Below are 12,189 nucleotides of genomic sequence, written 5' to 3'. Positions count from 1 at the left end.
CTTCATACCTCTTCTGGTTCAATTTGCATTCAGAGCTAAGCTTTCAACTGGGGCATTTTTAGCCATAAGCCTCTCTGTTGAGGACCACTATTAGCCTAATTAGTATCAAGCAGCGTTGGCGAAGCAGCATTACCGAGACAAACTGTTCATAATTTGTCCCTGGCGGCTGTTATTAAAAAGCCCTAGAGAGCGTCTGCCTTGCGATTAGACCTGAGGAATAAAAACATGATTATCTACGACACTGCTGATGGTTACAGAGTAAATGCCAGAACGCCAGAAGTTGCATATTAATAACTGTAACTAGCTGTTTTGCAAGAAAATACACAAATGCAATCTTAATGCACAGTTGTTGCAAGAACAAACTTGATCAAATGAATGTTGCGAGATTTAGGTTCAGCCTAATGATTCATCCATAAAAGTTCCCTTTTCTTGCTCTTGCTGTTGCGTTTTTGCTGACAAATAAATACAGTAAACCTAGGACTTAATGTACCTTTCTGAAACATGCCAAAAATCTCTGAAATCACATCCAATGGGTTTAAGCATAAAACTTTTCACACACTTTTCGAACAACCTGAATATATGAATAACCTGCTGCTTATAAATAGTGACTTATTCAAGTGTTTTATTGCATAAGTCTGTCACTGTTTAAGAAAAAAAAAAAATCAAGAAATGCATCGTCAGTGGAAGCTACAGAGTCAGTCCCGTTGACTTCAGGGTAGATTCTGCTGACAGTAAACCAAGCAGTTCACTGTAACAGTTCATTATGTAGTGTAGTAACTATACGACACATTATAATAAAACAAAATTTGCTATAAAGACGAACACAGAGGTCCATAAACCTGAAGCCGTACCATTTGGAGAGGACATATTCAGAGAAAGAGCTGATGAGAAAACCCATTAGGATATATAAAACATTCAGATCCAAGTAGTTTGTGATTTGGGGAATGCTGTAAGAGGATGTAAAGATGAACTGTGTCAGCACTTAGTCAACAGTAATTCTGCTGACTAAGTGCTTTCACGCAAATGGTCCTGTTTAGAAACATCTCTCTCAGCTATAACACTCGCCTGAGGAAGAGCAGCTCTGATCACTCACAATCAAAGGAAGAAGAACTTTATTCATCACACGCTTGTGAAATCCCTCTCTGCATTTAACCCATCTGAAGCAGTGAACACACACGTGTGAGCAATGAGCACACACACATACCCAGAGCAGTGGGCAGCCATGCTAACAGCGCCCGGGGAGCAGTTGGGAGTTAGGTGCCTCGCTCAAGGGCACCTCAGTCAAAGGCCATCACAGACACAGGGAGAACATGCAAACTCCACACAGAAAGGCCCCTGCCGGTAGCTGGGCTTAAACCCAGAACTTTCTTGCTGTGAGGCGACCGTGCCGCCCCACGAAAGTTTGCTTCCTCAAGGAAACAAATTAATACGAAGCACCACAGGCAGAAACTGTCCTTTGCTTCCAGGAGATCAGTTTCTGATTTTTGGATGGTTTTCCTTTGTAACTTTTACTCATCTGCAATATTTGAAAAGAAGCCGACAAGTCTCAAGATAAATACTTATTTTTTAATACTTACATATATACAGTACTGGGAGCGGCATGGTGGTGTAGTGGTTAGTGCTGGCGCCTCACAGCAAGAAGGTCCGGGTTCGAGCCCCGTGGCCGGCGAGGGCCTTTCTGTGCGGAGTTTGCATGTTCTCCCCGTGTCCGCGTGGGTTTCCTCCGGGTGCTCCGGTTTCCCCCACAGTCCAAAGACATGCAGGTTAGGTTAACTGGTGAGTCTAAATTGACCGTAGGTGTGAATGTGAGTGTGAATGGTTGTCTGTGTCTATGTGTCGGCCCTGTGATGACCTGGCGACTTGTCCAGGGTGTACCCCGCCTTTCGCCCGTAGTCAGCTGGGATAGGCTCCAGCTTGCCTGCGACCCTGTAGAACAGGATAAAGCGGCTAGAGATAATGAGATAAGATGAGAAGTGCTCTCTTATGTAATATGCTGCTCAGATACAAATTTTTTTGCTGTAATTTTATGCTGGAAAACGAACGTTTGGACTCTAAAATGTTTTTGTACTGGCTCGATAAGGTAGAAGTCATAAAATAGAAATCTATAACAAAGTTTGTATGGGGGGGGGGGGGGGGGGGGGAATAGGGTGCCGAAGACTTTTGCACAGTATTGTGTACAGGTTTAGACATTTTTCTTTTTCAGCCATTAACTACACAAAATATAAAATTGTATTTTTTTTTCAGGAAGACATTCATCAAGCTCCCACTAAATTAAATAATTAACAGTTATTCCATGAAATCGAGTCGTACACAAGCTGATAGCCGACGAGGCGCGTAGCACTGAGTCGGCTATAAGCCATGTACGACAAGATTGAGTGGAATAACTGTTTTATTCTATCCACATTCACTGGATTTTTTGAAACAGAGCATTTTTATTTTTTTGCTAATTCGAGAAATAAGAACTGTATACAAAGTGTCTGAGAAAATAATTTCCGCTTAGAATGTAAACAAACTGGTGAAATGACAGTAGCAATTTGTGAAAAATGTTATAATAATAATTCTTGAAAAATAAAAAAAAGATATGTCCTTATCATCAAATATTTTTATTCCATATATTGTTGCTTTTTTTGTATTTTCTGGGGTTTTGTTTCTCAAGTAGAGTTTTTATTTCGTCCTTCGTTGCTTCAGCAACACGCGCCGCCATTTTGTTTTTCTCTACTCACGGTATATGAGCTGATATCCTAGCAGTAGAGTAGCCAATCAGAGTGCGCGATTGCTCATATCCAGTCAGTGTGGATAGAATAATATTGGATATCACTGGAAAGTTAACATCCTTAAAACAATATTATGTAATTATTTGATACTGAAAGATTAAATGTTTCCAGGGTTTTGTTCGTTACTGACATTATGTTTTGACGATGCCCACGAGTCGTTTAGCTCAGCTTTCAAAGGAAGCATCTCCACAGTATTTCATATACAGGTTCATTGGCTGTAAAGCCACACCCTGACAACTTCACCTTAATATTTTCATTCAACTGTTATGTGAAAGTACGACTGCTGCTTGTTTTATCACAGTACAATACAACCCCGATTCCAAAAAAGTTGGGACAAAGTACAAATTGTAAATAAAAACGGAATGCAATGATGTGGAAGTTTCAAAATTCCATATTTTATTCAGAATAGAACATAGATGACATATCAAATGTTTAAACTGAGAAAATGTATCATTTAAAGAGAAAAATTAGGTGATTTTAAATTTCATGACAACAACACATCTCAAAAAAGTTGGGACAAGGCCATGTTTACCACTGTGAGACATCCCCTTTTCTCTTTACAACAGTCTGTAAACGTCTGGGGACTGAGGAGACAAGTTGCTCAAGTTTAGGGATAGGAATGTTAACCCATTCTTGTCTAATGTAGGATTCTAGTTGCTCAACTGTCTTAGGTCTTTTTTGTCGTATCTTCCGTTTTATGATGCGCCAAATGTTTTCTATGGGTGAAAGATCTGGACTGCAGGCTGGCCAGTTCAGTACCCGGACCCTTCTTCTACGCAGCCATGATGCTGTAATTGATGCAGTATGTGGTTTGGCATTGTCATGTTGGAAAATGCAAAGGTCTTCCCTGAAAGAGGACGTTGTCTGGATGGGAGCATATGTTGCTCGAGAACCTGGATATACCTTTCAACATTGATGGTGTCTTTCCAGATGTGTAAGCTGCCCATGCCACACACACTAATGCAACCCCATACCATCAGAGATGCAGGCTTCTGAACTGAGCACTGATAACAACTCGGGTCGTCCTTCTCCTCTTTAGTCCGAATGACACGGCGTCCCTGATTTCCATAAAGAACTTCAAATTTTGATTCGTCTGACCACAGAACAGTTTTCCACTTTGCCACAGTCCATTTTAAATGAGCCTTGGCCCAGAGAAGACTGCGCTTCTGGATCATGTTTTAGATACGGCTTCTTCTTTGAACTATAGAGTTTTAGCTGGCAACGGCGGATGGCACGGTGAATTGTGTTCACAGATAATGTTCTCTGGAAATATTCCTGAGCCCATTTTGTGATTTCCAATACAGAAGCATGCCTGTATGTGATGCAGTGCCGTCTAAGGGCCCAAAGATCACAGGCACCCAGTATGGTTTTCCGACCTTGACCCTTACGCACAGAGATTCTTCCAGATTCTCTGAATCTTTTGATGATGATATGCACTGTAGATGATGATATGTTCAAACTCTTTGCAATTTTACACTGTCGAACTCCTTTCTGATATTGCTCCACTATTTGTTGGCGCAGAATTAAGGGGATTGGTGATCCTCTTCCCATCTTTACTTCTGAGAGCCGCTGCCACTCCAAGATGCTCTTTTTATACCCAGTCATGTTAATGACTGTAGCGCTCTTTGAAGTGTGGGTGGAGCACAGAGGATGGCAGGACAATGCTTCAGATGCAAAAAGGCTTTTATTCCCAGACTTTTCAGTATAATCGCCAGTTCTTAATCTGCTAGCGTCACACACATACACACACACTGTGTTCTTGTCCCGGGATGAGCTCCCCTCTGCTCTCCCTCTGCCTCCTTAAATAGGGCGCAGTTACTGGGAAAACACACAAAACACAGGTTAATTACCATCAGGTGTAGTGATTTTGCCACTCGCCTTCCCTGGCTCCGCCCTCCTGTCACAGACCGGCGCTTGACCACGCCCCCGCTGCCACATACCCCCACCGCTCCCGACTCAGGCCGGGCGCCCGTCCAGCTCGCAGGCCGACTCCCCCCCCCTTGATGGGAGAGGAAGTCCGCCACGACCATCTGCGCCCCCGGCCTGTGGACCACCTTGAAATTGAAGGGTTGGAGTGCCAGATACCAACGGGTGATCCGCACGTTGGCATCTTTCATGCAGTGGAGCCACTGGAGGGGCGCGTGGTCCCGAACAGAGGGTGAAAGGGCGCCCCAGCAGGTAGTAACAGAGGGCGAGGACTGCCCACTTGATCGCCAGGCATTCCTTTTCAATAGTGCTGTAAGCGCCCCTCACGCACCGACAGCTTCCTACTAATGTACAGGACGGGGCGATCCTCCCCTCCACCTGCTGGGACAAAACAGCCCCCAGCCCTCTGTCCGACGCATCCGTCTGCAAACATAAAAGGGAGAGAGAAGTCAGGGGAGTGTAAAAGTGGCCCCCACACAGTGCAGCCTTTACCTCAGAGAAAGCCCGCTGGCACTGCTCCATCCACTGGACTGATCTGGCGCCCCCTTTTTAGTGAGGTCAGTCAGCGGGCTGGTGACGTCCGAATAATTAGGTATAAACCTACGATAGTAGCCAGCCAGCCCCAGGAACTATCTCACCCCCTTTTTGGTCTTGGGCCTCGGGCAGGCCGCAATCGCTGCTGTCTTATTAATTTGGGGACGCACCTGCCCGTTGCCCAAGTGGAAGCCCAGATACCGTACTTCCACCCGCCCAATCGCACACTTCTTCGGGTGGCAGTGAGACCCGCCCGCCTCAGCGACCTAAGGACGGCCCTCAGGTGTTGCAGGTGCCGCTGCAGTCATTACTATAAATGATAATGTCGTCCAGATATGCAGCCGCATAGGGTGGCGTGGGGCCAGAGGACACTTTGAATGTAGCGGGCGCCCCAAACAGCCCAAACGGAAGTGTGACGAATTGGTGTAAGCCGAACGGTGTGGAAAAGGCCATTTTCTCCCGGGATAATGGAGTCAAGGGGATCTGCCAATATCCCTTCGTCAAATCCAGTGTCGAGTAAAAGCGAGCCGTGCCTAGTCAATCGAGCAGCTCATCAATACGAGGCATTGGGTACGCGTCGAATTTAGACACCGCGTTGACTTTTCTATAGTCCACACAGAACCGGACCGACCCGTCGGCCTTGGGTACCAAGACCACCGGGCTGCTCCAGTCACTGTGGGACTCCTCGACGATGCCCATTTCGAGCATGGCCTGAAGTTCTTCCCGAACCACCTTTTTTTTTGTGTTCGGGTAGCCTGTAAGGGCGGCTACGCACTACCACCCCCGGGGGCGTCTCTATGTGGTGTTCTATGAGGTTAGTGCGACCGGGCAGGGGCGAGAACACATCCGAAAACTCGGCCTGCAACTGGGCGACCTCCGTGAGTTGGGTCGGGGAGAGGTGGTCTCCACAGGGGACCGGAGAGGTATGTGATGCCAATGTCCCTTTTTGAACCTCCGGCCCCAGCTCTGCCTTCTCCGGAACTACCGACACCAACGCCACGGGGACCTCCTCGTTCCAGAGTTTAAGCAGATTGAGGTGGTAGATCTGTAGCGCCCCCTCCCTGTCCGTTCGCCTTACCTCACAGTCGACGTCCCCGACTCGCCGTGTGACCTCAAAGGGTCCTTGCCACTTGGCGATTAATTTGGAGCTCGACGTGAGCAACAGTACGAGTACCTTATCTCCCGGAGTGAACTCTCTAAGGCGCGTGCCCTTGTTGTACAGGCGGGCTTGCCGTTCCTGGGCCTGCCGCAAATTCTCCTGAGTTAGGTGGGTGAGCGTGTGGAGTTTTGCGCGCAGGTCCATAACGTACTGAATTTCGTTTTTACTCTGTGAAGGTCCATCCTCCCAATTTTCCCGCAGCACATCTAAGATGCTGCGCGGCTTACGTCCATATAATAATTCAAACGGGGAGAACCCCATGGAGGCTTGGGGGACCTCTCGCACTGCAAATAACAAGGGTTCAAGCCATTTATCCCAGTTACGTGCGTCCTCACTTACGAATTTTTTAATTATATTCTTGAGGGTGCGATTGAACCGTTCAACTAAACCGTCCGTTTGTGGGTGATACACGCTGGTGCGGATCGGCTTAATCCCCAATAACCCATACAGTTCGCGCAGTGTTCGTGACATAAACGTAGTGCCTTGATCAGTCAGAATCTCTTTCGGGATTCCAACTCGGGAGATAACGCAGAAGAGTGCCTCTGCAATACTGCGTGCTGAGATATTGCGCAGAGGCACTGCTTCCGGGTATCGCGTTGCATAGTCCACCAGAACTAATATAAAGCGGTACCCTCGTGCTGACCGATCTAATGGCCCGACGAGATCCATCCCAATTCTCTCAAACGGGGTCTCGATTAATGGTAGAGGGCGCAAAGGCACTTTTGGAATGGCCGCTGGGTTTACTAACTGGCATTCGCGGCATGCCGTACACCACCTACGGACATCGCCGCGAATCCCCAGCCAATAGAATCGGGCCATTATTCGGGCTAGTGTTTTATCCTGCCCCAAGTGTCCAGCCATGGATTAAAGTGAGCCGCTGGAATACCAATTCCCGGCGGCTCTTCGGAATTAAAAGCTGCGTGACTCACTCCTTAGTTTGAGTGTCCTGCGTCACTCGGTATAATCTATCCTTCATAATCGCGAAGTAGGGGAAGGACGGGGTGGCGTTCGGCTGGAGCGTTTGACCATCGATTACTCTCACTTGGTCAAACGCATGTCACAGAGTCTCGTCTCGCGATTGTTCTAATGGGAAATCCGCGAGGGATTCCCCAACAGAAAGAGGAGGAGCCGGCGGCTCCTCACTCTGTCGCGGAGATGACGTAGACGGCTCTGCGACAGCAGCTCCAGCCAAAGCGACACCGGGACCTCCCCCTGTCAAATGGCAGGACCCACTCTTTACTAGGCACGTCATTAAACCCCGAAATCCCGGCAATCAGTCCCCAAAATTAAAGAGTGGGTAAGGCGAGGATTAACCGCCGCCTTCACTATAGATTTTTCCCCTCTGAAATATATGTGGACCGACACCAAAGGGTAGCTTGTGAACATCCCCGTGCACACACAACTCCTTCACCCCCCTGTGCTCCCCCCAATGCCTCGTCTTGCACCAGGCTTTGGCGGATCGAGGTCTGATTGCAACCAGAATCCACCAACGCCTGATATGTAGCCCCTTGTACACTCACCGGTATGCGATACGCTCCGGCCTGATCGAGGGCAGCTTCTGGCGCGTCGGGGATCCGTACCACCGCGCCCACCTCCATTGCTGCGCACTGTTGTTGCAGGTGGCCCGGCTCCCCGCAGCACCAGCAAACTGGCCCGGGCCTTCCCTCTGCACCTGTGCTCTGGGGCTCACTCACCTGAGGGGGGGGGAGAGACAGACACAGAAGGGAGAAACGGGGAGGGCACCACGGGTGCGGCGGGCGGGCTGGGGTGGAGCCGGCCCCCGCCTCCGTGGTGGGGGAATGGGGCGAGGACGGGACACAGAAGGGAGGGGAGAAAGAGAGAGAGAAGAGGAGAGAAGAGAAGACGTCGTCGGCCATCCTGCCGCCGGAACAGCCGCCAAATGATCCTCCGCCAGTCCTACTGCCTGATCCAGCAACGCCGGGCGGTGGCACTGGACCCACTCCGCGGTTCCGGCTGGTAAGCGTGCAATGAATTGCTCCAGCACCACCTGATCGATGATTCCCTCGGCGTCGCGATCGTCGGCCCTCAGCCACCGCCAGCAGGCGTCCCGGAGCTGCTGGCCGAACGCGAACGGCCGGCCGACTTCCTCCAACAACAGCACACGGAAGCGCTGGCGCTGTTGTTCTGGCGTGTGCCCCACGCGCTGGAGGACGGCCCGGCGAAGGTCCGCGTAGGCCAGCCGGCGGTCGGCAGGGAGCTGTAGCGCGGCCAGCTGTGCCTCTCCCATCAGGAGGGGGAGGAGGCGCGCCGCGCGCTGCTCCATCGGCCACCCCGAGGTTTCGGCGACCTGCTCGAACAAGGTGAGAAACGCCTCGGGGTCGTCCTGCGGGCCCATCTTGGTCACGGTGAGGGGAGACGGGCCCGCGGCCGGGGCGCTGGTGGACCCCACCGACGTGAGGAGATGCCGGAACGCCTCGCGATCTTCCTGCTGGGCCAGCACCAGGGCTTCGAAGTGCCGCTCTTGCTCCTTTTGGAGCATGACGAGCGCCTGGTGCTGGCTTTGCTGAGCCGTGGTGAGGGCGTGGACCAGGTCCGCAAACGGGGAGGATTCCATGGGGCTGCAAGGTTGGTGCTCCACCTTTCCCGGGTTTCGGCACCACTGTAGCGCTCTTTGAAGTGTGGGTGGAGCACAGAGGACGACAGGACAACGCTTCAGATGCAAAAAGGCTTTTTATTCCCAGACTTTTCAGTATAATCGCCAGTTCTTAATCTGCTAGCGTCACACACATACACACACACTGTGTTCTTGTCCCGGGATGAGCTCCCCTCTGCTCTCCCTCTGCCTCCTTAAATAGGGCGCGGTTACTGGGAAAACACACAAAACACAGGTTAATTACCGTCAGGTGTAGTGATTCTGCCACTCACCTACCCTGGCTCCACCCTCCTGTCACAGACCGGCGCTTGACCACGCCCCCGCTGCCACAATGACCTATTGCCAATTGACCTAATGAGTTGCAATTTGGTCCTCCAGCTGTTCCTTTTTTGTACCTTTAACTTTTCCAGCCTCTTATTGCTCCTGTCCCAACTTTTTTGAGATGTGTTGCTGTCATGAAATTTCAAATGAGCCAATATTTGGCATGAAATTTCAAAATGTCTCACTTTCGACATTTGATATGTTGTCTATGTTCTATTGTGAATACAATATCAGTTTTTGAGATTTGTAAATTATTGCATTCCGTTTTTATTTACAATTTGTACTTTGTCCCAACTTTTTTGGAATCGGGGTTGTAAAAGTCTTCACTGAAATTAATTTGTTAAATCAATTCTCATATCCAAGTTATTGCAGATACTGTATAATAACCTATGAAGCATGATTTGTATATTGTAATGCATTTTTTAAAGATGAATAAAGATAATAAAATGATATTGTGATCTGTCGTGAGAACAGGGACAAGTGGAAGAAAACTTAGAGACACGGATGTATGCACTAGAGAGAAGGGGAATGGAAGTCAGGAGGAGTAAGATGGAGTACATGTGCGTGAATGAGAGTGAGGACAGTGGAATGGTACGGCTACAAGGAATACAGATGGTCAAAGCAGATGAGTTAAAATATCTGGGGTAAACTGTACACAGCAATGGTGAGCGTGGAGGAGAAGTGAAGAAGAGAGAGTAAGCAGGTTGGAATGGATGGAGGAGAGCGTCAGGAGTGATTTGCGACCAAGGGGTACTAGCAAGAGTGAAAGGGAAAGTGTACAAGACAGGAGTAAGAGCAGCGATGTTGTACGGTTTGGAGACAATGGCACTAACAAAAAGACAGGAGGCTGAACTGGAGGTAGCGGAGTTGAAGATGCTGAGATTTTCATTGGGAGTGACGAAGTTGGACAGGATTAGAAATGAGTATATCAGAGGGACAGGACATGTTGGGCGGCTTAGAGATAAAGTGAGAGAGGTGAGACTGAGATGGTTTGGATACATACAAAGAAGAGATCCAGGGTATATTGGGAAAGGAATGCTGGGGATGGAGTTGTCTGGTAGAAGGAAAAGAGGAAGTCCAAAGATGAGATTTATGGATGTGGTGAAGGAGGACATGAGGACGGTTGATACTACAGAAAGACATACAGAGGACAGGAGGAGCTGGACGGACATTATCCGCTGTGGCAACCCCTAACAGGAACAGCTGGAAGAAGAAGAAGAAGATGATAATGATGAAGAAAGATTGGAAAAAACTTGCACTGATGTTGACCTTCAACACAAAGTTTAATTTCAGTATGGTCTTAAGAACTTCTAATAATGCTTTCCAATGAAAATTCTAACATTGTGTTAGAAATATACAGTATTCAAGGTTGTAGAAATTGGAACTTGGCACTGAAAATTCTTCATCATAATCCATCCATCCATTCATCCATCCATCCATTATTTATAACCACTTATCCTGTGAAGGGTCGTGGGCAAGCTGGAGCCTATCCCAGCTAACTATCGGCGAAAGGCAAGGTACACCCTGGACAAGTCACCGGATCATCGCAGGGCTGACACATAGACACAAACAACCATTCACACTCACATTCACACCTACGGTCAATTTAGAGTCACCGGTTAACCTAACCTGCATGTCTTTGGACTGTGGGGGAAACCGGAGCACCCGGAGGAAACCCACGTGGACACGGGGAGAACATGCAAACTCCACACAGAAAGGCCCTTGCCGGCCACGGGGCTTGAACCCAGAACCCTCTTACTGTGAGGTGACAGCACTAACGACTACACCACCGTGCCGCCCCCATGATAATACAGTACATTCAATAGTTCAGAACATTTCCTGTAGCATGAAGGGACAACCAATCAAAGTAAATAAAATATATGTCAAATTTTCCTTAGATAAGATAAAATGCGGTAAGATCCCAAAAGGAAATGTCTTCCTCAAGACAATACAAATAGCAATGTCTAGATTTGATTAAAAATGTAGATATAAACATTAAATATGTAATAAAATAGAATTTTTCTTATATCTACATGTAAACTGCATTCAAGTTTTGGTATCTACAGTGTCTTGCAAAAGTATTCATCCCCCTTGGTGTTTGTCCTGTTTTGTTACATTACAAAATGGAATTAAAATGGATTTTTGGGGGGTTAGAACCATTTGATTTACACTGCATGCCTACCACTTTAAAGGAGCAAATTGTTGCTTTATTGTGGCACAAACAATAATTAAGATGAAAAAGCAGAAATCTGGAGTGTGCATAGGTATTCACCCCCTTTTGTATGAAACTCTTAAGAGCTGGTCCAACCAATTCACTTCATAAGTCACATAATTAGTTGATTAAGATCCACCTGTGTGCAATCAAAGTGTCACATGATCTGTCACATGACGTCTGTATAAATCAACCTGCTCTGGAAGGACCCTGACTCTGCAACACTACTAAGCAAGCGACATGAAAACCAAGGAGCACTCCAAACAGGTCAGAGACAAAGTTGTGGAGAAGTATAGATCAGGGTTGGGTTATAAAAAATATCCCACACTTTGAATATCCCAGGGAGCACCATTAAATCCATTATAGCAAAATGGAAAGAATATGTCATCACTACAAACTTGACAAGAGAAGGCCGCCCACCAAAACTCACAGACCGGGCAAGGAGGGCATTAATCAGAGATGCAACAAAGGCACCAAAGATAACACTGAAGGAGCTGCAAAGATCCACAGCGGAGATGGGAGTATCTGTCCATAGGGCCACTTTAAACTGTACACTCCACAGAGTGGGGCTTTATGGAAGAGTGGCCAGAAAAAAGTCATTGCTTAAGAAAACATGTATGGAGTTTGCCCAACAGCATGTGGCAGACTC

The sequence above is a fragment of the Neoarius graeffei genome, chromosome 20 (genome assembly GCF_027579695.1).
Source record: "Neoarius graeffei isolate fNeoGra1 chromosome 20, fNeoGra1.pri, whole genome shotgun sequence".
NCBI classification, from domain to species: domain Eukaryota; kingdom Metazoa; phylum Chordata; class Actinopteri; order Siluriformes; family Ariidae; genus Neoarius; species Neoarius graeffei.
The sequence above is the reverse complement of the archived record's forward strand: the minus strand, read 5'-3'. Positions refer to the sequence as shown.